A 24,276-nucleotide genomic window follows, 5' to 3' on the forward strand; every position below is an offset into this window, starting at 1 on the left:
TTGTCTGGGAGGGACCCAGTGGGAGGTAATTGAATCATGGGGCTGGGTCTTTCCCATGCTGTTCTCAGGATAGTGAATAAGTCTCATGAGGCCTAATGGTTTTATAAAGGAGAGTTGCCCTGCACAAGCTCTCTTCTCTCGTCTGCCACCATGTGAGACTTGACTTTCACCTTCCACTATGATTGTGAGGGCTCCCCAGATGCATGGAACTGGGAGTCCATTAAATCTCTTTCTTTTTTTAAATTGTCCAGTCTTGGGTATGTCTTTATCAGCAGCATGAAAATAGATTAATACATCTCCCTTCAGACATAGACAGCCAACCAGTTTGCTCTTACACAGAACAAGGTATGGTTTGCCCGACTTCAATAGCAACCAAACATAATAAATGAATTGAAGCAACCTCCATAATGCAGCTATTTACCCATGATGAATAGGAGAGGCAGAAGACTCTACGGTCTACAGAAAGATCATGAGACTTGGAGTCAGAATACCTGGGTTATTAACGTTCACTAAACAGCTCTCTGACTGTAGGCAATACAGTTTTGCTTCTCAGAGCATTGTTCTCCTGACATTTAAAAAGAAAATATATGAGCAGGATAATCTCTGAGGTTTCCTCCAGTTCTGCATTCTGGACTTCTTTGAATATTTGGCTGCACACACTCACCTCATTTGCAAAGTCCCAGACTAGAATAAGGGATAGCAAATCACTCGTGGAGTGAAGTATCACATCAAGTCTCAGCCACTGCCATGCACAAAGTAAAAACGCTAACACTACAGATTTGGATATTCACCCTGGTAATGGTGAGATTTAATTTCAGTAGAGAGCTTCCATATCACATAATGGTGTATCATTGCACTATGTTTTACTTCCCCTAGCAAATAAAGTACACAGGAAAAAAAACTGAAAAGAGCATACATTGCTTTATTGTCTTGTGAAATTGCTGGGTTTCAAGCCAATAGAATGCCTTAATGCTCAAGTTCTCAAGGGTGATACAAAGTGCAGAGCATCTCTGTTTGTGAAGCTAAATTTAATAAACAGAGTAATCCCCTAGCAGGCCCTGGGATTTTTCTAATATCCTGATAGTGTCAAGGGAGGGGGTCTTGATATGTGAAAAATAGCATAAGACCTTACAACCAAGACTTACTAGGAAGAATGCCCTTTAATTGCGGCATCTGCTTTCACAAGTTGCGGTGCTGGATTGCACAGAACTTTGTGTGTATGCTGTCCAGAAGCCACGGGGGTGCATGGAGTGTTGTCCATGTGTGGTGGTGCTGAACTAGAAGTTTCTAAATCCAGTGTTGCCTAGCCCAACCTTGAGACCTAAAGGCCACATTCCTTTACCAGCTATGAAAACATCCTTATTGTATACCTTACCTCCTACGGGTATTTTAACTACACAGTGGCAAAATTTCTGCTAAGACATCTTACCATATCACGATAGCATCATCACTGTCATCATCATCTTCATCATCTCCATCATTTGGGGGCACCTACTATGTCCCAGTCAGTGACAAGCATTTTATGAAATAGAGTTTTTATATATGTGAGTCCTATTGTGATGCTTTTTATAAAAAACACTCTCTTAGGTCAAGTTTCCTAGAAGCAAAGCCTGAGTTGGGTGGAGGGAGTTGTACTGTGCAAGTGATTTATTAATACAGTACTCTCAGGAGAAAAGAGATGAATAAAGTGGGGTAGAGTAAGGAGGTGGAATCCTAAGCAAGGATGAAGAAAGGAGATTAAATCTGGAGCACGAACTGCACCATGAAACTGATTCCACCTTGAGACAGGGATGGGACTTTTAGTATCCTGTAAGTCATTGGCTGTAGACTTCCCAGGGAAAGAAATACTCTCCCAGTTCAGTGGCTTGGAGCCAGCCATCAGTTCAATGGCTCCCAGTAAGCCTGGAGAAATTCTCCGAGGAGGGCTATATGAGCTGTTAGAAGCTAACATTCACAGGAACTGGGAGATGGATGCACCAACATGACAATGAGAATCTGAACATACACACAATAGCAACTACAATACTGTTAGAGCTCTACCCAGATTCTCAGATTCCTTTTACCATTTCTTTGTACCCTGTTCCAGTTATTGCTGCAATAACAAGTCCCCCAAAAAGCTTAGTTGTTTAATACTAAGTTGTTTATTTATTTAGCTCATGATTCTGTAACTCAGGTGGGATTCAGCAAGAAAGGCTGATCTTGGTTCCATGCAACCTTAGGTGAGACAGCTCAACTGGAAAATACACTTACAAGAGGGCTCACTCACATGGTCAGCAAACTAGTACCAGCCATCGGTGAGAGCTGAACCATGGCTGAGGGCTGGGATCCTTGATTTCTCCCTACATGGGACTCTTCATGTGGCCTGAGGTTCTTTAAAGCATTACGGTTGGGTTCTAAGCACAGTCTTCCAAGGAAGAGAGTGATCATCCTTCATGACTCAGCCTTATACATTAAATAGCATCTCTTCTGCTATTTCTACTCATCAAGACAGTCACAAAGATTTCAAGTCAATAGGCTACACCTCCTGATGGAAGAGAGCAAGGTCCTTGATGAGCTTATGGGATGGTAAATATTACTGGGGCCATTTTTGAAAAATACTGTCTTAGAACCTCTATCTCCTCACCAGCTTGTGTGTTATTTTTTAATGGTTGATGCTTGAGATTCTGTCTGGAGAATTGCAGAGAGACCCAGGAGTGCCTAGGAGTGCAGCCCACCTATGGCAGCCCTAGCCAATTATTGACTGAGGGTTTTATGCAAAAGCTCCTTGCTGCAGGTTGAGGCAAACTCTGACATAATTTATATTCCAGAGCTTCTCTGCAGGATTAGGCCAGAGCTTGGACTTCCCTGAAACTCACATTCTGTTTTGCTTCTTCCCCTGCCCTGCCCTACTTTCTCCACTCCTTTGCCAGTTTCTACTGGGAGCATTTTCTTAATCTGCACATGAATTCCTTTCTCAAAATCTACTGCTGGGAATCTCACCTAAGACAACCTCCCTCTTAGAAAGTCATAATGCTTATCCACTGTGTCACTTATCTAATGTTTAAACAAGATTCACCTTGTAATCTCCTGTTCTATATTGTTTCACAAACCTTGATATCATCATTTATCTTTATTTTTGATTTCCCAGGCACTGGATGGTGCAGTGTCTTATTTATCTCCATTTCTCCCATTTCTGAGAAGTAACGTGGGAAGAGAATGAATGCTGTTGAGTACTGACTGTATGGCGGTTACAGTTAATCTCTTTGCGTTCGTTATCTCAGCTAATTATGAAAACAATTCTTTTGAAGATTATTATTTTATCAACCTCATTGTATAAATGAGGACGATGATGTTTGGAAATGGGGCCATTATTCTAGAATACATCAGTAGTAGCCTTAAACAGGATAGTCTATGTGAAAGTACCCCCCATGAATTCAGGGTGAGTGGTGCCCTCTAGAGTTGTGCAATATACTAGTCCTTCTCAGAAGGACACAGAAACTTCCCTACAACTGTTCAGCTGGAGAGTAGCAGCCGAGGTTTAACTATCTGCTTGATTCTGCCTGTTAATATTTGTGGGTTATTTTTAACATCTTTCTTTTGCCCCAAGTAGGCTTTTTAGTGGTTGTATTCTCTGTGTGATGATAAAAATATTTTAATAATAGTAAAATAAATTTTTAAAAACTAAAAAGCCTGTCTTATTCTTTGGCCAAAGTCTTTGGGAGGAAAGGGTCAGGTCTTTACAAGATTGAACAGCATAAGAAAGAGCTGTCTTCCAGTGGAAATTGAATGGGAAGTTACTAGGAAAGGGATCAGGACCCTGGTAAGCTCAAAAAAACACGAATTTTCTGCCGAGAGCAGCCACATTTTTCTTTTCTGATTTTCTAGCTGGCTGCCTCACTCACAGCTTTCTCTGCAACGGGCGCCTCCACAATCGTGATGGAGAATGACATGCCCCAGCGTAATGCCTCAACCCAAGTGTCAGCCTGCCCTTGACAGAGAAGAAAACCCCAAATGAATCTCCAAGGGTAAGTGACAGGCCCTTCCAAGCAATTAAGAGCCTGGTTATTGAGGGCAGGCAGACGTGAGTTTGAATCCCAGCTCCCACAACTGACCAGTTACGTTATTTGATTCTTGGAAGCCTCAGTGTCTTCATCCTTATAAAGATAAGGATTTATTTGGTTATTACAAATATAAATGGAAGAGTAAATTTAAATCACTTAAGCATTTGAAACATATTGAGCTATTGTTGTTGTTACTGCTAATCACCCTTATAATTAGTCATAAGGCCTTTCTAGAGTCAAAATTATCAGCTGCACTTTTACTTGAATGAAAAGCTTAAATTAATTTGATTATCCCATAAACCCTTGGGTTTGTTTGTAACTTTCCTTATGTCTCACATTCTCTCGTCTTACATGAATGTAAGTACCCCCCAGTAAACACATACACACTCATATACATACATATACACACCTGCCAACTAGTGGACATGTTTAAATCATATCGTCCAAATCAATTGTCACAATAAATCCCAGGTAGGTGTTGCAGCAACCAGTGAGTGGCAGGGCTGGAGGTAAAATTGCGAAAAAAAACTGTGGCCTAATAAGCAGCACATGATTTTTTGTTTAATGACTTCAATGCCTTACATGTCTGTGACATTACACCATTTATCTTCTTCCTTTGGCATTTAGTGTACCACATGACCCTCTCCGCCATGCTGCATGGTAGGTATAATTACTAGCCAAAATGACTTGCCCAAGGTCACCTAGCTGATAAGTGGAAGAGCTCAGAGTCAGACTCAACTGCATTTGCCTCCAACCCTGGTGCCCTTTCCACGTTACCTATTTGCCTCCCAGTATTGTTGGAGCATTTAATAGCAGCCACTTTTCCCATAGCTGGTTGATTCTAGGGCAGATAAGTAATAACCCAGCAGGACCCACAAGGCATTGCTGAGTTTAAGATGTTGAAACAGAAAGAGTTTGAAGGAGAGAGGCAAGTGCTCTCCCCACTGCCACTCCAGGAGTCTGACACATCCCTGTGCTTACAGATGTCACCATTAACGTCCTTTCCCCCAGAAGATTCAGGCAGGAGATCTGGGCAAATTCATCATGGCCCTGAACATAATGTTGATGAATGATCTCATTAACCAGGCAGCCTGTACCATGTCAACAGCAGCCCCCATCCCTTGTGTGAAGCCTCGCTCAGCATTCTCATTCTTCTTCTCCCATTCCCAGCATTTCTCCCACCTCCCAGCCCTACGATACACCAAGCTATGACATCCCATATAATTGCTCTTCCTTCACACAAACCTGGGAGCTCATTAATGCCAACTTCAGTTATACAGATAAAGACACTGAGTCTCAAAGGAATTAGATGTTCTCAAGCTCCAAGAGGCTTCAACTCAGGACTGGCCAACCCCCAAAGTTCTGGTCTTATCTCAACACTGTACTAACTTTCCCTAGACTTCTTAGCAGTTTACAAAGCCCTTTTTATTTATTATCTCATTCATTTGCCCAACCAATCATGTGGGGTAAACTTTCTCACAGGAAGACTTTACCAGAAACTCAACAGACTGGTTTAAAATGTGAATGTAAGAATAAAATTCAAAAAAATAGCTAAGGCAATTTTGAAGGGAAAAAAAAGAGAGGGGAAAGGGCAGAGAGGGTAACTCACTCAACCAGATATTATGACATCTCACAAAACCTTAGTAATAAAAACCATGTAGTATTTGGAGCAAAAAGCAAATAGAACATTGGGATAGAATAAATAGCGTGGAGCAGAAAGTGGGAGGATTTGACATATAATTGAAGTAGGATTACAAATCTGCAGAAAAAGCAATGGTTTTTAACATGTTGTTGCATATTTGGCATGTATTACATGTATTATAAATTCTTTTAGAATTAAGATTTAATCCCTACCTCAAACCATGTATAAAAACAAGCTTCAAATACATTAAAAGAAAGCTTTCAAGGATAAACAAAAGAAAATTTTAAATAGCTTTTGACCTCAGGGTATAGAGTGATTTCCTAGATGGGACCTCAAAAGCACCAACTTTGGCAGAGGGGGTTAATGGATTTGTCTACTTTTTGACAAATGTAAGACGTCTTTTCAGTGACAAATATCACTGAAAAGTACCAGACTGGAAGAAGATATTTGCAATATCATGGAAGGAGAAAACAAATTCACTAGATTGTACATGACAGGTGACTCCAATGTTGAGTATTTAGTGAAATAAAAATTATAGCAACAATGAGATGCCACTTTATAAACTGCAGATGTGCAAAAATTTTATCTGGATAGGATATGGAAAAAATGCAAGCTCTATGTATTACTGATGATAATGTAAACTCCTACAAACTGTATTAGAGTAATTAGATGGGCTTTAGTTTCTTTTTTTCTTGGTGTTTTTTTGTTTGTTTGCCTTTTGAGATGGAGTCTTGCTCTGTCACCCAGACTGGAGTGCAATGGCATGATCTCGGCTCACTGCAACCTCCAGCCCCTTGATTTATGATTCACGTGACTCAGGCTCCCAAGTAGCTGAGATTACAAGTGGCTGGCACCATGCCTGGTTAATTTTTGTATTTTTAGTAGAGACAAAGTTTCACCATGTTGTCCAGGCTGGTCTCAATCTCCTAACCTAAAGTAAAACACCTGCCTTGGCTTCCCAAAGTGCTGGAATTACAGGTGTGAGCCACCGCACCCAGCCATGGGCTTTAATTTCTATAATCCTGCAAACCAACTCTTGCATACATATTCTACAGAAATTCTCACAAAGGCCCACAAAGAAACACATATGAGGAAAATCATCCTAGCCTCGTTTGTGGTCACAAAGAGTTCAAGAAAACCTAGATGCTTGTCAGTAGGGGAACAGGCAAATGTAGTGTAGGAGCCTATAAAATACCATGAACCATTCAGAAGTATGAAACAGATTTACATATGGCAAGAAAGCTGGCTCTCATATGACAGCACTGAGTGAAAATAGAAACAAAGAATCAAAATACAATACTATTTATGCAAAATTTTGTGAACACCCACCCAAAGCAATGCCCAATGGATGCACATATATCTAAATAAACGTATGTATAGTAGAGTGGAAATTTATACATTCAGACAGGACAGGCTGGGTATGGTGGCTCACGCCTGTAATCCTAGGATTTTAGAGGCAGCAGCAGGAGGATCACTTGAGTTCAGGAGTTCTAGACTGGCTAGGGCAATGAGGCAAAACCCCCTCTCCAAAAAATACAAAAATTGGGTTGGGTGCAGTGGCTCATGCCTGTAATCCCAGAACTTTGGGAGGCTGAGGCAGGAGGATCACCTGAGGTCAGGGGTTCAAGACCAGCCTGGCCAACCATCTCTACTAAAATTTTTTTTTTTTAATTAGCTGGGTGTGGTGGTAGGTGCCTGTAACTCCAGCTACTCTGAGGCTGAGGCAGGAGAATCACTTAAACCTGGGAGGCAGAGTTTTCAGTGAGCCAAGATCATGCCACTGCATGGTAGCCTGGGCAACAAAGCGAGATACCATCTAAAAAATAAAAAAAAACAAATTAGCCAGGTGTGGTGTTGTGTGCCTGTGGTCACAGCTACTTGGGAGGCTGAGGTGGGAGGATCAAATGAGTCTGGGAAGTTGAGGCTGCAGTGAGCTCTGTTTGCACCACTGCACTGTAGACTGGGCAATAGAGTGAGATCCTGTTATGTACACACAAAAAAGCACAATACAGAAAATGTCAATGAGTTGTAGAAAAGAGAGGAAGGTGAAGATGGTAGATAAAGAGGAAAATAATACACTTTTAGAAAAAGTGAAAGTCATGCACAATCTGATTACATGGACTGAGGACCAAGATCCAGTGCCTTATGTGCACATAAAGAGCAAGAATGAGACAAAGAGAAAGAGGCTCATGGGTAGAGCTTATTTGGCATGGGACTGTTAGATAAACAGGGACTATTAGATCTTTGGCTCCCCAACAAGCAAAGGAAATAAAAATTAGGAACTCAAGGGCTGAAATAAAGGAAGAAGAACCAAGACAGAAGAAAAACTTTTCAATTCAGTTTTAGAGGTGTCAGAGGATCATACCAGAGGCTTGGGAATCTCCCTTAAGCTGTACATGACTACAGAGAACAAGGACTTGTTGTCCAGGTCAGCACAGAGGGAACTGCTGATCTCTGCCTAGAATTATCCCAGGCAAAGCCACTGATTTAAAAAAAAAAAAAAAAAAAAAATGTAATGAGAGGGGGTTAAACAAAAATCTGTGATACCCATGAAACTTTCTTACTCAAGTAAGTCAGGTTCATCCATCCCCTGAAGCTAAGCCACACAATGTGTTCCCCATAAGATTAAAAACATATATGACTTTAGATTGCCTCCCTCCTTAACCACTCCCCAGCCATTTGATCTTGGACAAGTTCTCAGTCTTTCTAGGCCCTTGCTTTCTCAAAATAAAGGTAATCATAATTTCTGATCCCAAGAGTTGTGCTTTTGTACCAATTTTGGGGAAGTATTAAGCAAGTCACCTTAGACTTATGGGCCTCAGTGTTCTCATCTGCCAAGTAGATGGCTCATTCTCTGCTGCAGACAGGCCAGCTTCCCAGTGGGGTCTCAGAGCACTCGTCTTCTACAGTGGGGGGTATCAGACTTTTGGGCCTCCCAGGTGAAAGTGAGAACCTGCTGCAGCCATCCTCTCAGGATACAACCTTTATATTGCTATATCCACTACCAAATCAGATGAAACTGTGATAAAATGAGCATTTGTAATACAGTGATCATTTCTTAATGATCATACTTAAAATGACCTGCAGGTAAGCATTATTATTACCCCATTTTACAGACTGAAAAGTAAGGATCAAGAAAGTTGAGAGAGACTTGTCCAAAGTCCTAGCTGCTTGGTAGAAGGGCTGAGATTCAAACCCTGGTCTCCGCAGCTCCTGATGTTCTGTTCTTGTCTACCAAACTGCGTTCCTAAAGAAAGACATTGATGGGGCTGGAAGCTGAGCCCAAACGCAGGAAAGCAGTGGCAGGTGTTTGAGAAGCCAGGATCTGAAGGCGCGCGTTGCAGGTTCTCTAAGTGCCTGACCTCATGTCGACTAGTTGACACCTTTGAGCGGTGCTGCCTTTGTGTCTCCCCCTTGTGTTCTGAAAATAAAATGGGATCAATAAGAGAGCCGCGTCTGACAGAGCTGGTGATAGGTGAAGCCGTTCGTTCTTAAGACGCAGAATGGCAGAGTAGTAACAAGATTTTTAGCAGGTTAAATTGCCCAGAGACACATCCCTGAGTGAAATGGGACATTAGCCCAGGGATGAGAGCAGGGGATAGGGGTAAGGGGAGACGACTCCTCAAGTCCAGCAACCAATATTGCCATTCTGTCTCTCCTTCTGACCCTGTCTTCCTTGTCCATCGGTCCCTTAGCTCAGACTCCACCAGGACTGATGACTTTGGATAACCCCATTTTTTGGTACTTACTGTCTGTCCTAGGAGACGTTCTTTCCCCTCAAGGTGAGCCTCAGTACCCTTGTCTCCACAATAGGAATATTAACCATTGGCCTGCCATGGTGGCTCATGCCTGTAATTCCGACACTTTGGAAGGCCAAGACAGGCAGATCACCTGAGGTCAGGAGTTATAGACCAGCCTGCCCAACATGGTGAAACCCTGTCTCTGCTAAAAATATAAAAATTAGCCAGGCATGGTAGTGGGCACCTGTAATCCCAGCTACTTGGGAGTCTGAGGCAGGGAAATTGCTTGAACCTGGGAGGCAGAGGTTGCAGTGAGCTGAGATCACACCACTGCATTCCCGTCTGGGTGACAGAGTGAGACTCTGCCCCCCAAAAAAAGTATCAATCATTAACAGAGTGACTATGAGGATTCATTAAGCATTAGTTTAGCACAATCCCGGGAATATAATCAGCTCTCAACAAATTGAGATGATTGTATCATCACCGGTGAAGAAAAGCAAGTAGGTATGATTGTGAAAGATATCAGTTTGCCTACCAGTGGGACGATTAGAGTTTTCTCTCTCCTAGAAGGACAGATGCATTGAGAGTAGATTCCCCAAAGAATTGAGACTCTCTTCTCCTCAGTGCATTTCCCCGAAACCCCCAAACCTAACCTCATCCCAGGCCACCAGATGCATTGGGCACAAACTCCCTACAGGGCTGGTCTTCGTGTTCAAATAATCTGACATCAACTTCTGCTTTGATTGTCCAACCTCTTGCACTGTAAGAATAAGACTTTGACAAGTTCCTCTGAGCCACAATTTGTTGCTGCCACCTAAGACTCAGTTTAAACCTACTTTAAACATTACTTACTATTGGGGCTAACTTTTATCTAGCTTCTCTCATGCACCTGAAGCTGAGCTAAGAGCTTTATGTAATATTAACCTACTCATCTGATCTGCAATCCTAAGAGACCAATACTCTTGCTGTTTCCATTTTACAGATTAGCAAACAGGTTTGGAGAGGGGTAACTGACCACAGTTGAGGCAGGGGACACCCCAGCTGGCTGAAGCTGGTGATTTTGACCAGCTACATAATCCAGGTACCCAGAAAGAATAGAAGTACCCCAAATGGTTGTCAGAAACGCCTCTGAGTTAAAAACATTGTTCAGAAGAGAGAAGAAAAAAATTGGGGAGAGCTCAAAGATAATCCTACCACTGCGAAATTTTTACTTAGGCTATTTTACATGCTGTTCCTTCTGAGACGAGGTATGATTGGGTATGAGGTGGGTAGTTCGAGTGCGAAACAGTGTGTGAAGGGCTTGTAGGTGAGAAGAGAGTGAGTGAGTGGGAGGGAGAGTGTGGGGGAAATACAAAGAAGAAACGGTAGCCTGAGAAAACTTCAAGAGAAGTGAGTGTTCAGTATGATTGTTTGTGGTATGTGGAGACTGAATAGGGAATATGTGTTTGCAACGGGCAGGTGATAAAATTGGATGTGTGTGAGTCTGTAAACAGAGCCTTGTAAGTGTTACAAGTGTGTTAGGGGGTGTACGAGGAGGCGTGGTGAGTGTTGCAGGTATGTGGTGAGAATGGATGCTAACACAGGAGATAAATGTGAAGATGTGGTCATGGGCAGAGCATAGGAGAGCCCAAGGTTGTAAAGGACGTGTGTGTGTGCACACACACACGCATGTGTACACTTGTGCATAGAAGCCAGCATTGCAGCCTCCTTGGCCAACATTGTGACACCACCAATCCCAAAAGCCACCAACAATTCACCAGGGCTCTGACGCCAGTTCACAATAAGTTTCATGCCTCAACTGGGTTCCATTGAAAGCTTGACGCTGCCACTTTAAGTAGCTACTGCAGAAGAGAATGGAGCAACGGAAAGCGGTTATCAGTCTCTGGGTGTGGGAAAACATTTGTGACTTAAAAGAAGGCTTTGTTCGACCACCAATTACTCCTGCTTTTGAAAAATGCTTTTGCATGCATTTGATTAGGACTTAAAAGTGCGGCTTAATATTTTCTGTCTTGCCTGGAACTATGATTTCTCTCTTGCTTCCAAATGAGTCTCTGTCAATTCCAGCATCATTTCTCCCTGCATTCTCTCACCTTTCAGGTGATTTGGGGTTGGGATTGCAAGTAAATAAGCCTGCCCTCTACCGGGTGTTTTTTGTAAATGAGAACCCTCTTACTTGAATCCTTCAGAAAGCTAGACTGGCCGAGTGTCAACCACAGGCTATAAGCAAAATGCGAGCCATCTGTCTAAAACACAATCGAACTCCATCACTTCCCTGCTAACTTTCCATAATCCCCTGCTGCCCCCAAAACACAAGCACTGGCACAGCATCAATGCCATTAAAAATTCAACCTTAGTAAGCCTTGGAGGCATTGCTCCTATTTCTAACTCTACTCCCTACATCCTTTGCTCCAGATACACTTTTTGACATGTTGCACCTTCACATAGCTTCAAAGACATACCTCTGCCGTGGCCCTTGTCTACAATAGCATGTCTCCATCCCTTTTTCAGGAATTCCTTCCCCAAAACTCCATATCACCTGAGCTGTATAAGCCTCCTGACTAACCGGGGCAAATGCACTTCCTTCCTCATCTGTATATCCAGAGCACTTTGGTCATTTCACATTTGTGGTTTCCTAAATCATGTTCATCTGCAAGTTACACAAGTTTGTCTCTCATTAGGTCATTGTCCTCTTAAGTGCATAAACTGTGTTTTATTCATTTTTGCATCTAGGAAACCTAGCACAGGGCCTGGTACACAGGAGATACTCAAATTGCTGGTTTCACAGAGTAAACAGACACCATGTCTAATGGGAGAAAATACTTGCAAACTCTGCATCTAACTAAGGTATAATATCCAGAATCCATAAGGAACTTAAACAGATCTACAAGCACAAAGAAAATCTAAGTAAAAGGTGGGCCAAAGAAATGAACAGACAGTTCTCAAAAGAAGACATACACATGGCCAACAAGCATATGAAGAAACACTCCATATCATTACTCATTAGAGAAATGAGATACCATCTCACACTAGTCAGAATGGCTACTATGTAAAAGTCAAAAAAAAATAACAGATGCAAGTAAGGCTGCAGAGAAAGGGAACACTTACGCACTGCTGGTGGAAGGGTAAATTAGTTCAGCCATTGCGGAAAACAGTTTGGCAATTTCTCAACTCAAAACAGAATCACCATTCCACCCAGCAATCCTATTACTAGGTATCTACTCAAAGGAATATAAATCATTCTACCATAAAGACATATGCATGCATATGTTCACTGCAGCACTGTTGGTAATAGCAAAGACATAGAATCCACCTAAATCCTCATAATGGTAGACTGGATGAAGAAGATGGAATACGACACAGCCATCAAAGAGAATGAGAGCATGTATTCTGTGGCAACATGGATGGAGCTGGAGGCCATTATCTTAAGCATACTAAAACAGGAAGAAAAAACAAAATGCTACACGTTCTCCCTCATAAGTGGGAGCTAAACATTGAGTACACATGGACACAAAGAAGCCAACAACAGACACTGGGGCCAGCTTGAGGGTGGAGAGTGGGAGAAGGGTGAGGATCTAAAAACTACCTATCGGGTACTATGCTTATTACCCGGGTGATGAAGCAATCGGTACGCTGAACCCCCGTGACACGTAATTTACCTGTGTAGCAAACCTACACATGTACCTCTGAAACTAAAAATTGTGGAGAAAAAATGCCGGTTTTAGATGCAAAACACTGTTACTCTCATGGGTACGTTGAATTGTAGGTTAACATCATGAATCAAAGAGGCCATGATCCTAAAATACTTGCTATAATAGGATGATGGAAACGTGATAGAGAATAACATAGACATTCTGGGGGTGGGGAGTCTCTTCCCAGGTCCTCAGCACAGGTTGGGCAAGGAGTTCCCCCAAATCGTGCAAACAGAACACAAGCTGACCCGACATAGCAAAGCAACTCACCTTTGAAGAGGAAGAATGCTTATTTTCACCTCCGAAGACCTCCTTGGAAAGTAGACATGGTTTATTGCAAATCTCTCCCTAGCTGCCCCAGGATGTTGTCAAGATGTATTAAATAACAAAGGAGATAAGTTTTAGTGACCCGCACAGCTGCCACCTGTGTGTGTTTCCTCCTTTCTGCTGGGTGCACTCCTCTATGGATATAACATGTTCTTTGAAATCTGCTCCTTCTAGGTCATGACGAAAATCTAAGAAATGTGGTTTAGGATCAATTCAATGATATCTAAGAAGAAATACTTTGATATGTACCAGTTTTGTGTAGAAAAGTGTTGTTTTGGCCAGGTGTGGTGGCTCATGCCTATAATCCCAGCACTTTGGGAGGCCAAGGCAGGCGGTTCACGAGGTCAGGAGATCGAGACCATCTCTTCTAAAAATACAAAAAAAAAAAAAAAAATAGCTGGGCATGGTGGCATGTGCCTGTAGTTCCAGCTACTCTGGAGGCTCAGGCAGGAGAATTGTTTGAACCTGGGAGGCAGAGGTTGCAGTGAGCCATGCCACTGCACTGCAGCCTGGGTGACAGAGCAAGACTCCATCTCGAGAAAAAAAGTACTGTTTTTCTGTTTTTCACTGGTACAGCTTGGTATCTATTGCCTTCTTGGGAAAGAAATTCTGGAAGATCTTCAGGTATAGAAAAGTGAGACCGTGTGCTGGGCCCTTTTCTCCCACCCTGGGAGACTGACAGTACGGACCACATCCATAGGATCTCTGGATTCTGATTGGGTCTGCCAGGGAAGGAGTATGGCTCCCTCCTTGATTCTCCCCATGGAAAATCACATTGGACTGGCTCTGGCCCTTGACCAAAAGACACTGTATTTCTGAAAACAGCCTGCTTTATTCAGCTTTCCCCAGGGTTCCAGTAACTGCATTCTTCCCCTGCCCTCCCATTTCAGGGTGGGAAGGACTCTACTATTTCTCCTGAGCTACGGCACCATCTCCTGTAGTTCCCTGCACCTCATTCTCTCTTGGGTAAGAGATCCCGAATTAAATATCCTTGGATGCCCCTAACTTGAATGTGTCTTAAGACCCAAACTGATACAGACAAGGTGATTGCAAATGCCAGGTGAAGATTTGAATCTTGGTTCCACCACTGTCAAAAGCCTTGGGAAAGAACACTTCGTGTCTCTGTATGTCAGTGTTCTCAACCATTAAATGGGAAGAACACAACACAAACACGATGGACTACCTGAGCATCGGGTGTGTCCATGCAAAGAAAGCACCCAGAGACATCCTGGTCACACAGTAGGAGCACAAGGAATACAAGGCCTCTCCCTTTCATGCTGTTTTCCCCGTCTCCATTTTCCCTTCTCCTTCTGTCTTGTAACAACGGGAGGCTTTGGACAATTTAAAGGCTCTTCTCTGTTGCACGAGTCAGAAACAAGTAACAAAACCAAGTGATAAATTTACCTGGACCACAGACAGAAGCCTTTTCGTGCTTGTCAATAAAATGTTTAAAATAGAACTTGATTTGCTTTCGCTTTAAAGAAGGTTATTAACTTGCTTAGATTTACCCGAGGAATAGAGGCATGTGTTGTTCCCCATTACTCACCAGGTTTTTAATCAGCATCCAGGGCTCAGCAAGCCGTCGTGGTGGGGACAGAAATGGCTCAGGGGGCTGTGTGGGTGACTAGAGGGGGTGACAAGGACTCCTTGGTGAAGACATTGATAAATGGGAGAATTCGTATCCCACTCCAGCTCTTCCTCAGCTGGTTTGCCTGTTTAATTGGGGCCAGCTTCTAATCTCTTTCACATTTCAATATCCCAGGTCTCAGCCTGCAAACAAGTAAAGAACCCAGGAAGACAGATTATGGCAGTGCAGTAGGGGCATGAAGAGCTATTCTTTGCACTTAAAACCAGCAAAAATGCATGCTGTTATGCCAATCCTGGAGTGCTACCACTAAAGATTCATTTCCCTGACTGTGTTTTCCAGAAAACTTTTTGAAATGAAAATACCAAGATCTTCTTCCTTTGAAGTTCAAATAAAAACTAAAGAGAGAGGCGAGGCGCAGTGGCTCATGTCTGTAATCCCAGCACTTGGGGAAACCAAGGCGGGTGAATCACTTGAGGCCAGGAGTTCAAGCCCAGCCTGGCCCACATAGTGAAACCCCATCTCTACCAAAAACAGGAAAATTAGCTGGGTGTGGTGAAGCACGCCTGTAATCCCAGTTGCTCAGGAGGCTGAGGCTGGAAAATTGCTTGAACTGGAGAGGTGGAGGTTGCAGTGAGCTGAGATTACACCACTGCACTCTAACCTGGGCAACAGAGCCAGACTCTGTCTCAAGAAAATAAAAAATTAAATTAAATTAAAAAATAAAAGGGAGGGAGAAAAGACCAGGGTCAGACTCTTTCAGGGCCAGAAGAGAGAGAAATTCAACAGAGCCAGGATGCCTTTGCAAGGGTCAATCCATGAGACCAAGATAAACACAACAGGCTTCACCCAGTTCCACTGTCTTCACACCCTTTACCAAGGGCCAGTTATGCACTGAGCTCCCACTGGGGAGTTTCAAGTTACAGACATATTTTGATTAATAGACGAATTACTATTTTGTTCATTTATTCTGTTAAGTGACCCTATACCTATTTTGTGGACAACCATGCTGGTATTTATGGAGTTCATGGCGGGAAAGCTAACAGGACAGTAGCATTTATTTTCAAATTATCTCATCAAGGGAATGTGTGATGAAATATATCAAGCCACACTGCAATGTGAAAATGATAAATTTTCTAGATGGCTCATTCCCAGCCCCTCCCACCCTAATATCTTTCCCAATTCCTTCCCCATTTCTCCTTTATGCCAGTACCTAAATATTCCACAGGCAGGAACATTACTGAGAAAAAGCCTGAACATATTATGAGTAGTCTCATTTCAAGAACCTCATGATAAACCTGTGACAGTGAGCACCTTATTTAGCTTCTTTAAATATCAGTTTCCTTATCTGAACAATCAAGACAATCATTACCTACTTTACAGACTTGTGAGTATTGACGAGACGTGCACAAAACATTTCTGGTGCTGCACAGAGCAAGCATGCAAAATAATGCAAATTGTTTTGCCATTTCTAAATTGTCATTTTCATCATCGTCAGCATCATCCTTGTTTCCATTTTTGTGGCTTCTTCACAATTTGTAACATACAGGAGCAATGCATTAACATGAAAGAGTAGCACATGTTTCAGATACCTCACCAATGTGCGACAGAGACCAAATCGCAAAATCCTAAGGCTACTGTTTAATTCCGTTGCACATACGAAGAAGCTACGAAATGCTGCTAGAGAAAATGAACTCAGCATCTCACAACGAGGACAGTGACAATTTAGAAATGACAAAAAAAATCACATGTGTTGCATGCTTGCTCTGTCCCAGGCAGCACAAGAAATGCTTGGTGTATATTTCATGAATACTCACAAATCTAGAAAGTAGGTAACATCGTCTTCATTGTGCAGGTGAGGAATCTGATATTTAAAGAGGTTAAACAGGCGAATCGATGACCAGCAAGACACTAAAGAGGAACAAGAGAAAGAAAATAAACCAAGGCAAGTGTGAGCATCCACCTCAGGTCCTCAGCCCCATTAGGGGATGCGTTCATAGCTCAGACCTCTAGCTGTCTCCCCTAAGAGAGGAGAGTTACTAATCTGATTGTTCTGAGCCCTGTACATCCACTGAGCCACGTTCACTGCTAGATATGGTTACAGTTCCTTAATGGTCTGCTTTCTTGATTGGAACTTTCTCTGGCTCTCTACCCCCATGTTGTCGGCACATCTAGACAGGAAATAGCAGCCAGGGAACGTCAATGAGCCCTCCCCCAGCCCTAATCCACATTGCCCATCTAGCGTTTTACTGCCATGCACTGGGGAGTATTGGGTGCTTATCCAGCTATTTAAAAGCAGTACTTTGTTTCCCATTTAGCTGTTGCTTTTTGCGCATACTGTACTTTTTGTCACTTAGGAATCTTTGGGAGGGAAAGACTGAGTGTCAAGGCAGAATTGGAGCATGTCTTTGTTTGGGTTCTCCCAGAAGCAGACCCTTGAGACGATAATCTGAGCACAAGTTGTTTTTTTGAATGTTCATGGAACAGTGGAAGGAAAGGGAGGAAATCATAAGAGGGAGCGAAGGCAGCCAGTAAAAGGTACATTAAGAAGCCAATTTCCACAGCAGGTAACTAAAGCTTAATCCCGCAGGAAAACTTCAGGGAAAGATGTGAACATGTGCTTTGGTATTGGGGAGCTGGGCTATATGCACCCACTCCCATCAGACACTGTGTGAGGGCTACTCCTGGAGGTGCTAATTCCCTGGCACATGAACAGAATGGCTTTCCAGAAAATGCCAAAAGGTGGAGATGAAGATAGTGTCGCTCCAAGTCATTTGAGCATATTGTAATGAGGCAATACATAGGATACAAGTAGTAAGTGCTGCAGAGATTTCCAGACCTCTGGCCATAATGTCACCTGTGTATCACCAGAACCCTTCTTAGAAATCGGAGCATCCGTGGAGCTAGACCCCAAGAATATCCCATTTCCCTTCAAGTGTTCCCCTCTGGAAGACTTCCAGCTCTGCGCACACAAGGCACACTTCAAGAGACCGTGAGCTCAGAGCGGAGTAACTCATCAAGTTGGCATAGCAGAGTGGTTAGAGCATGAACTCGAGGATGGCAGCGTCCAGATTGAAAGACTGTCTCCACCAAAAACGATTTTATCAAAACATAGCTGGGCATGGTGGTGTGCACCTCGAGTCCCAGCTACTCAGGAGGGTGAAGCAGGACTGCTTGAGCCTGGGAGGTGGACAGTGCAGTGAGCTGTGATCGTGCCACTACTCTCCAGCTTGGGGGACAGAGCAAAACTGTGTCTCAAAAAGAAAAGCAAAAAGAAAATCTCAGCTTTACTGCTTACTAGCTAAATTACTAACATGAGGGCCGGGCGCAGTGGCTCACGCCTGTAATCCCAGCACTTTGGGAGGCCGAGGTGGGTGGATCACGAGGTCAAGAGATCGAGACCATCCTGGTCAACATGGTGAAACCCCGTCTCTACTAAAAATACAAAAAATTAGCTGGGCATGGTGGCGTGTGCCTGTAATCCCAGCTACTCAGGAGACTGAGGCAGGAGAATTGCGTGAACCCAGGAGGCAGAGGTTGCGGTGAGCCAAGATCGCGCCATTGCACTCCAGCCTGGGTAACAAGAGCGAGTCTCTGTCTCAAAAAAAAAAAAAAAAAAATTACTAACATGACTCATAAATTACTTAACATCTTTGTTCTTCCATTTCTTCATTTAATAATGGCAATGCCAATACCTACTTCCAAGGGTGGATGTGAGTGTTGAATGAGTTAATAACTGTAATGTGTCTATTACCTAGTCAACTTTCTATAAGTATTACATAAATGCATATGGAAAGAAGCCCGGTCAGTTTGAGAACCACCATGAGCCACTGCTTAGTATTATCTTTGAGACAACACTTTGAGCTATGGATGACTGTTACAATTTTACATACATGGAGACAGACTCTCAGAAGCCACATACTTATTGGCTTATTTGGTCAATTGCAATCCTAGCATATCAATTGCAATACAGCACTTAGGAAAACAATCAGTGTTAAGAGAGACCAAGCAAATACCACTTTCCCAATCCTTCCTGCCCCCCATTGTAACTTAAGCAAAAATTACTCAGCCAGCCAGAACGATTGTATAAACATGTTTCCCTGGATGAGGAATTGGTTTGATAATAGCTTCTAAAGAGTCACTCTGAAGCCCACTGAAGAATCAGGTCTTTCTCAAGGAACCGGCCCAGGGCAAATTCACTCTTGTGTATCTCAGCACAACATAAAGGAATGGAAAAAGCTTCGAGAACAAAGAGTATCATAGAAGAATGGCAGAGTGAGTGCCTGGATGATGCTTTCAAAGACACACAGGCTGGTGCTTTTAATTCTCATCGCATCTTCTAAGATTCAGTCTTCCCTGGATCCTGGGCCACTGCATACGAACACAGTGTCTTCCATCCAGTCCCTGGTGGTCTGGCATCCTTTCTGACCATCCTTCCTTTCTCTGATGTAGCACGGATCATTTGCAGAGCAGCACACTCTGCCCTCTGGGTGTGCTGCCTTTATCAGAATTGAACTTGTCTTTTTAGATTTCCCGCTAACGGAGGAACCATTAGGTAGCCACTCTGTTTACCTGAGCTCTTAGGTATACATAGCTTTTCACTCCCAGAGTGAAAGCACCAAGGCATCCCTGATGAGAGCCCAGCTTAATTAAAACCAGATCTCTATCAACGTTCCCTCACGTAGGTACTCAGGTACCTGGAGGTCTCACACCTCCTCCAGAAATTCTCATGGAAGATAAATCACTTTGTATTTTTCTTACTCTGCAGGACATTCATTTTGATCAGAGAGATTCTGTGTAGTAACAGAGACCAGGGTACACAGTCAGATAAACCAAGATGTAAATCTCATAATTTACTAATTCTGATCTTAGTTGAGTTTCTTAAATTCTCTGAGCTTACCATTTTTAATCTATAAAGTGGGAAGAAAAATCTGAACTCCTACCGTCCTGTGATAAAGTTTAAATTATAAATATGCCTGGTATTAGAGCCTGGAGTGCAGCAGGGCCTCATATGTAAGTTCCTGTTTATCTAATATACATATTTGCCATACTCCAAGCGTGGAGGTAGACTGAGATTACAATGGTGGACACAGTCCCTGCCATCAAATACTTTTTTTTAAAGCTGAGATTACAGGCATACACCACCATGTCTGGGTGATTTTTTAAATTATTTTTTTTTTGTAGAGACAAGGGTCCCACTGTGGTGCCCAGGCTGGTCTTGAATTCCTAGACTCAAGGGATCATCCTACCTCAGCATCCCAAAGTGTTGGGATTATAGGCATGAACCACCATGCCTAATCAAAGAATTTTTTCTCCCAAAGGATTCCCTAAGACCAATCTTTGGCAACTGTTCACAAATCACCATGTGTCTCTAGGGTGAGAAACTAATTTTAAATTATGGCCCCAAATATCCCAGTTTCTCAGCTGATTGTGTCTAGTTTTGAAGGGTCTCCTCCTCGGGAGCGACATTTCTCAAGACACATTTCTATTGCAAAGAGGGGCTAACTGAAGCCAACTACTTTCTTACCCCCAACTCAGATACCCTTAGGTCAGATCTAGTTTGAAATTGATGCAGTAGCCCTGGGTATTCACATTGGAGTGTGTCCCCCCCCACACACACGCAATTGTCCCCTCAATCTTGGGAGCGGGGTTTCTGGCCACCATGTTTATGCTCAATTTCCTACCCCTCACTCCCTCAGGCAACTGGACACCAGGCTAGCAATGAACATCACAACCAATTTGGGAAATTAGGCTTTCTGTCTCTGAAATTTGGAACTGGAACTTGAACTAAGATGGGAAAACTCTGGAGGTCATCCTATGTCCATGGAATGAGCAAAGAAGAAAAAAAAGGCAAATATGTATATGTATGTATATATATACACACACACACACGTATATATATACACACATACACACACACACACACACATATATATATATGTATATATGTTTTCTCCCCTTCAGAGGGAAGAAAAATTAATCAGATATTCAGAGAGAGTCATACACGGGAGATGATCAGAAAAAAAATGTCAATTTTTCTACTTATCTGTTGCAAGGGTGCCAAGGCACCCTTCCTTCAAGAGATAGGACCAAAGAACTTAAAGGTATTTTTTAAGTGAATATTTTCTAAACATTTACTACGTGTCAAACAGTGCTCTAAATGTGTCCTATGCATTCTCTCACTGAATCTTTGCAACAACTCATTCTTTTCATGCCCATTTTAGAGATGAGGAATCTGAGTCTTGCCATCTCTCCAATTCTCAGTTCCCGATTCACTGAGAGGTAGAATTCGGGACTCCCATGAGATAGGCTGATGGTAACCTTTAGTAACCCTTTGCCTCTCACTTTGTATTTTCTTACTGCAGTTCCACTAAGATTTTCCCAACAGCTAAGATGACTCTCAAAGGCCCTGCACCCTAAAAAGTAACTGGTTTTCAACTAGGAGTCCTTGTTTCAGTTACATCACTGCAGTGGTCTCCCTTGCACCCATTCACTGGACAAACACCTTGTCCAGCATCTTCTGTTGGCATGGTCCTGAACTAAACTTAATGACTAAAGAGATGATTAACAACCATCATCAGACCAGAAGTCACCCTCATGAAGGATGTGGGGTGAGGGAAGAGTTAAGTATCTCACATCAAGAGGCAGCATGCAGAGTCGAAAACAATTCCAATCTCTGGAGCTGGGTCACCTTCATGCAATTTCTAACTCCATAATTTTCTAGCTTTGGCAAGGTTACTCTTTCTCTCCCAGCCTCAGCTTCCTCATCTATAAAATGGGCATGAAAAGAATGGGTTGTTGCAAAGATTCAGTGAGAGAATGCATAGAACACATTTAGGAAACTGTTTGACACCACATGTTCTCACTCATAAGTGGGTGTTGAACAGTGAGAACACATGGACACAGGGGAACAACACACACCAGGGCCTGTTGAGGGTGGCGGGGTTAAGGGAGGGATAGCAGGGGGTGGGGGGATAGGGGAGGGACAGCGTTAGGAGAAATATACCTAATGTAGATGACAGGGAGTTGGGTGCAGCAAACCACTATGGCACTTGTATACCTATGTAACAAACTGGCAGGTTCTGCACATGTACCCCAGAACTTAAAGTAAAATAAAAATTAAAAAAAAAAAAACGGTTTGACACATAGTAAATGTTTAGAAAGTATTCACTTAAAAAAAATACCTGTAAGCTCTTTGGTCCTATCTCTTGAAAGAAAGGTGCCTTGGTCCCCTTGTAACAGACAAATAGAACAGCTGACTTTCTTCTGAGCAATGTTTATCACATCTTAGGCACTGTCACCACAGGAAGGAAGTTGAGAATGATAACCCCAAGTTCTCCAACCATAAGTACATGGGAAAAAGTGTAGAGGATCATCACAGGATTAAAAGCTGGTAACATGAGGAGGTTTCCAGGGCTCAGCTCAAAGGATTTCACTCTGAGTCTCATTCTCAAGCCTGCATTCAGCTCTGGGGGGAAATATTGAGACAATCACAGCCTGGCAATAATCAAAGCTTAAGGTACTAAGGCAACAGCAGGTAATGTAACTTGGTGAGGGACTGTGAGTTGCAGGGATGGAGGGACACTCTACTTCAAAGGGACGCCAAGAAACACTAGCTCGGAAGGTTCTGGGCTCTATAATGAGATCTTACTGCACTGCTGGGCACTTCAGCAGACAGCTGGCCTGGATGGGGAAAAGACCCAGAAGCCCACTGCTGAGGCTGAGAAGTGTCAAGAGACTCTATAGGGGGCCTGTGTAAGTCAGAGGAGGGAGAGAAAGAGAGCACAAGACACAAGTCATGTCCCCAGCTGAGTTTTCTGCTGCATTGAACAAAGAGACCAACTTGCTGGAGTTTGTTAACATGGCAGTTGGAGGGGGAAACTTAGAGGCATGCAATTTTGCCACTCAGTACCATGGTAGTGATAAATTACGACTGTGCAGTTTGTAAAGGAATCGAAGTTGCCTCCTCTGAAACCTTTTGGAGTCATAACAAACACTCTGGTTTTGCTTACCCTGGACATTTGTGGAAGCCACATTATTTCCCAGGAGATAGAGGCAAGAAAAACACTTCTGACAGCTGGTATTGCAGACACTGGCTGCAGCCCCTGTCTCAGTTACAACACACCCACCTGGGTGGTGTCCCAGGTTTCCTAACTCCCATACTCAGTGGACAAATTATTAGATGATGCTAACGATACTATTATGTAGTAACATTATTTATCACCCACATTTGTTGAGGACTTACTGTGTGTACCATACGATGTTAAGCTCTTGAACTTCCAAAATTCTCAACTCTCCTATAAGAATGACATCATTATTTGAAACTTAGCCTGGGTTCTAGTTACTATTGCTGCATTACAAACAACCCTAAAACAAATGCTGTAAAACAACCATTTTTCAATTCTCATAGATTCAGTGGGTTAGAAATTCAAACAGGGAACAGCAGGCATGATGTATGTGTCTGTTCCATTACACTGAGGGATTCCTCTGGAAAGATTTGATTGGCTCCCATGACTCCAATGGCTGATACCTGGAAATAATTGGAGGATCTTCACTCACATCTGACACTTGGCTGGGGAGACTTGAAGGCCCAGATCAGCTGGAGCTGTCAACTGGAGCAATGACAGATGGTCTCGCCATGTGTCTGAGCTTCCTCACAACATGGAGACCTTCTAGTAGGCCAGCAGCAGATACTTTGCCTTTGATGAGTTCATCTTCACTGTTCACTCTATATCGAGCTACACTACGAGTTCATCCCAGAGGAGGGAGCTTACAGACTCCTGGGAGAAATAGACACTAAACAATCATACAAGTAAATGTCAAAATGCAACTGTGACAGGTGTCAGTGAGAAGGATGCAGAGTATGATGAGAACTTATGATAAGAGATGAGCTTCAGTCAGAAAAATCAAGGAAGCCTTCACACAAGGAAACACCTCCTAAACCAACATCTACTTTAACCATTAGAAGCCTACCTAGATGCAAGCAAAAGGAACATTGAGCCTACATCTCAATGGACATAGCGTCAGAGAATTTGAAATCCTTATTTTAGCCCTCCATAGACAGACTAAGTTCTGTCCTACGTTCACACTCCTAAAAAGAATCACAGCAAAGATTCCAGTGCAGGCTTTGCGATTCCAGAACTTGTCCTCTCAGCCACTCCTGCACTTGCCATGTGGCAGGGTATTCAGACATAGGGCCTCACCTTTCATTAGACATAAAAAAGAAACAGCTTCTTCTGGGTCATCATAACAG

General features: G+C 42.9%; 1 long non-coding RNA gene across 2 annotated transcripts in view; it reads left to right on the forward strand.

The window, feature by feature from the left end:
* The window catches only part of LOC105714353 (uncharacterized), a 349,885-nt gene that overhangs the window by 141,987 nt on the left and 183,622 nt on the right, over positions 1-24,276 (forward strand). For both annotated transcript variants that reach the window (XR_001106801.2, XR_010337348.1), the window contains one exon: positions 3,865-4,004. This is a non-coding gene — a long non-coding RNA (uncharacterized LOC105714353). The remainder of the gene's footprint in view (positions 1-3,864; positions 4,005-24,276) is intronic.

This window comes from Aotus nancymaae, unplaced genomic scaffold (genome assembly GCF_030222135.1).
Source record: "Aotus nancymaae isolate 86718 unplaced genomic scaffold, 86718_ANA_hifiasm-v0.15.2.pri h1tg000049l, whole genome shotgun sequence".
NCBI lineage: Eukaryota > Metazoa > Chordata > Mammalia > Primates > Aotidae > Aotus > Aotus nancymaae.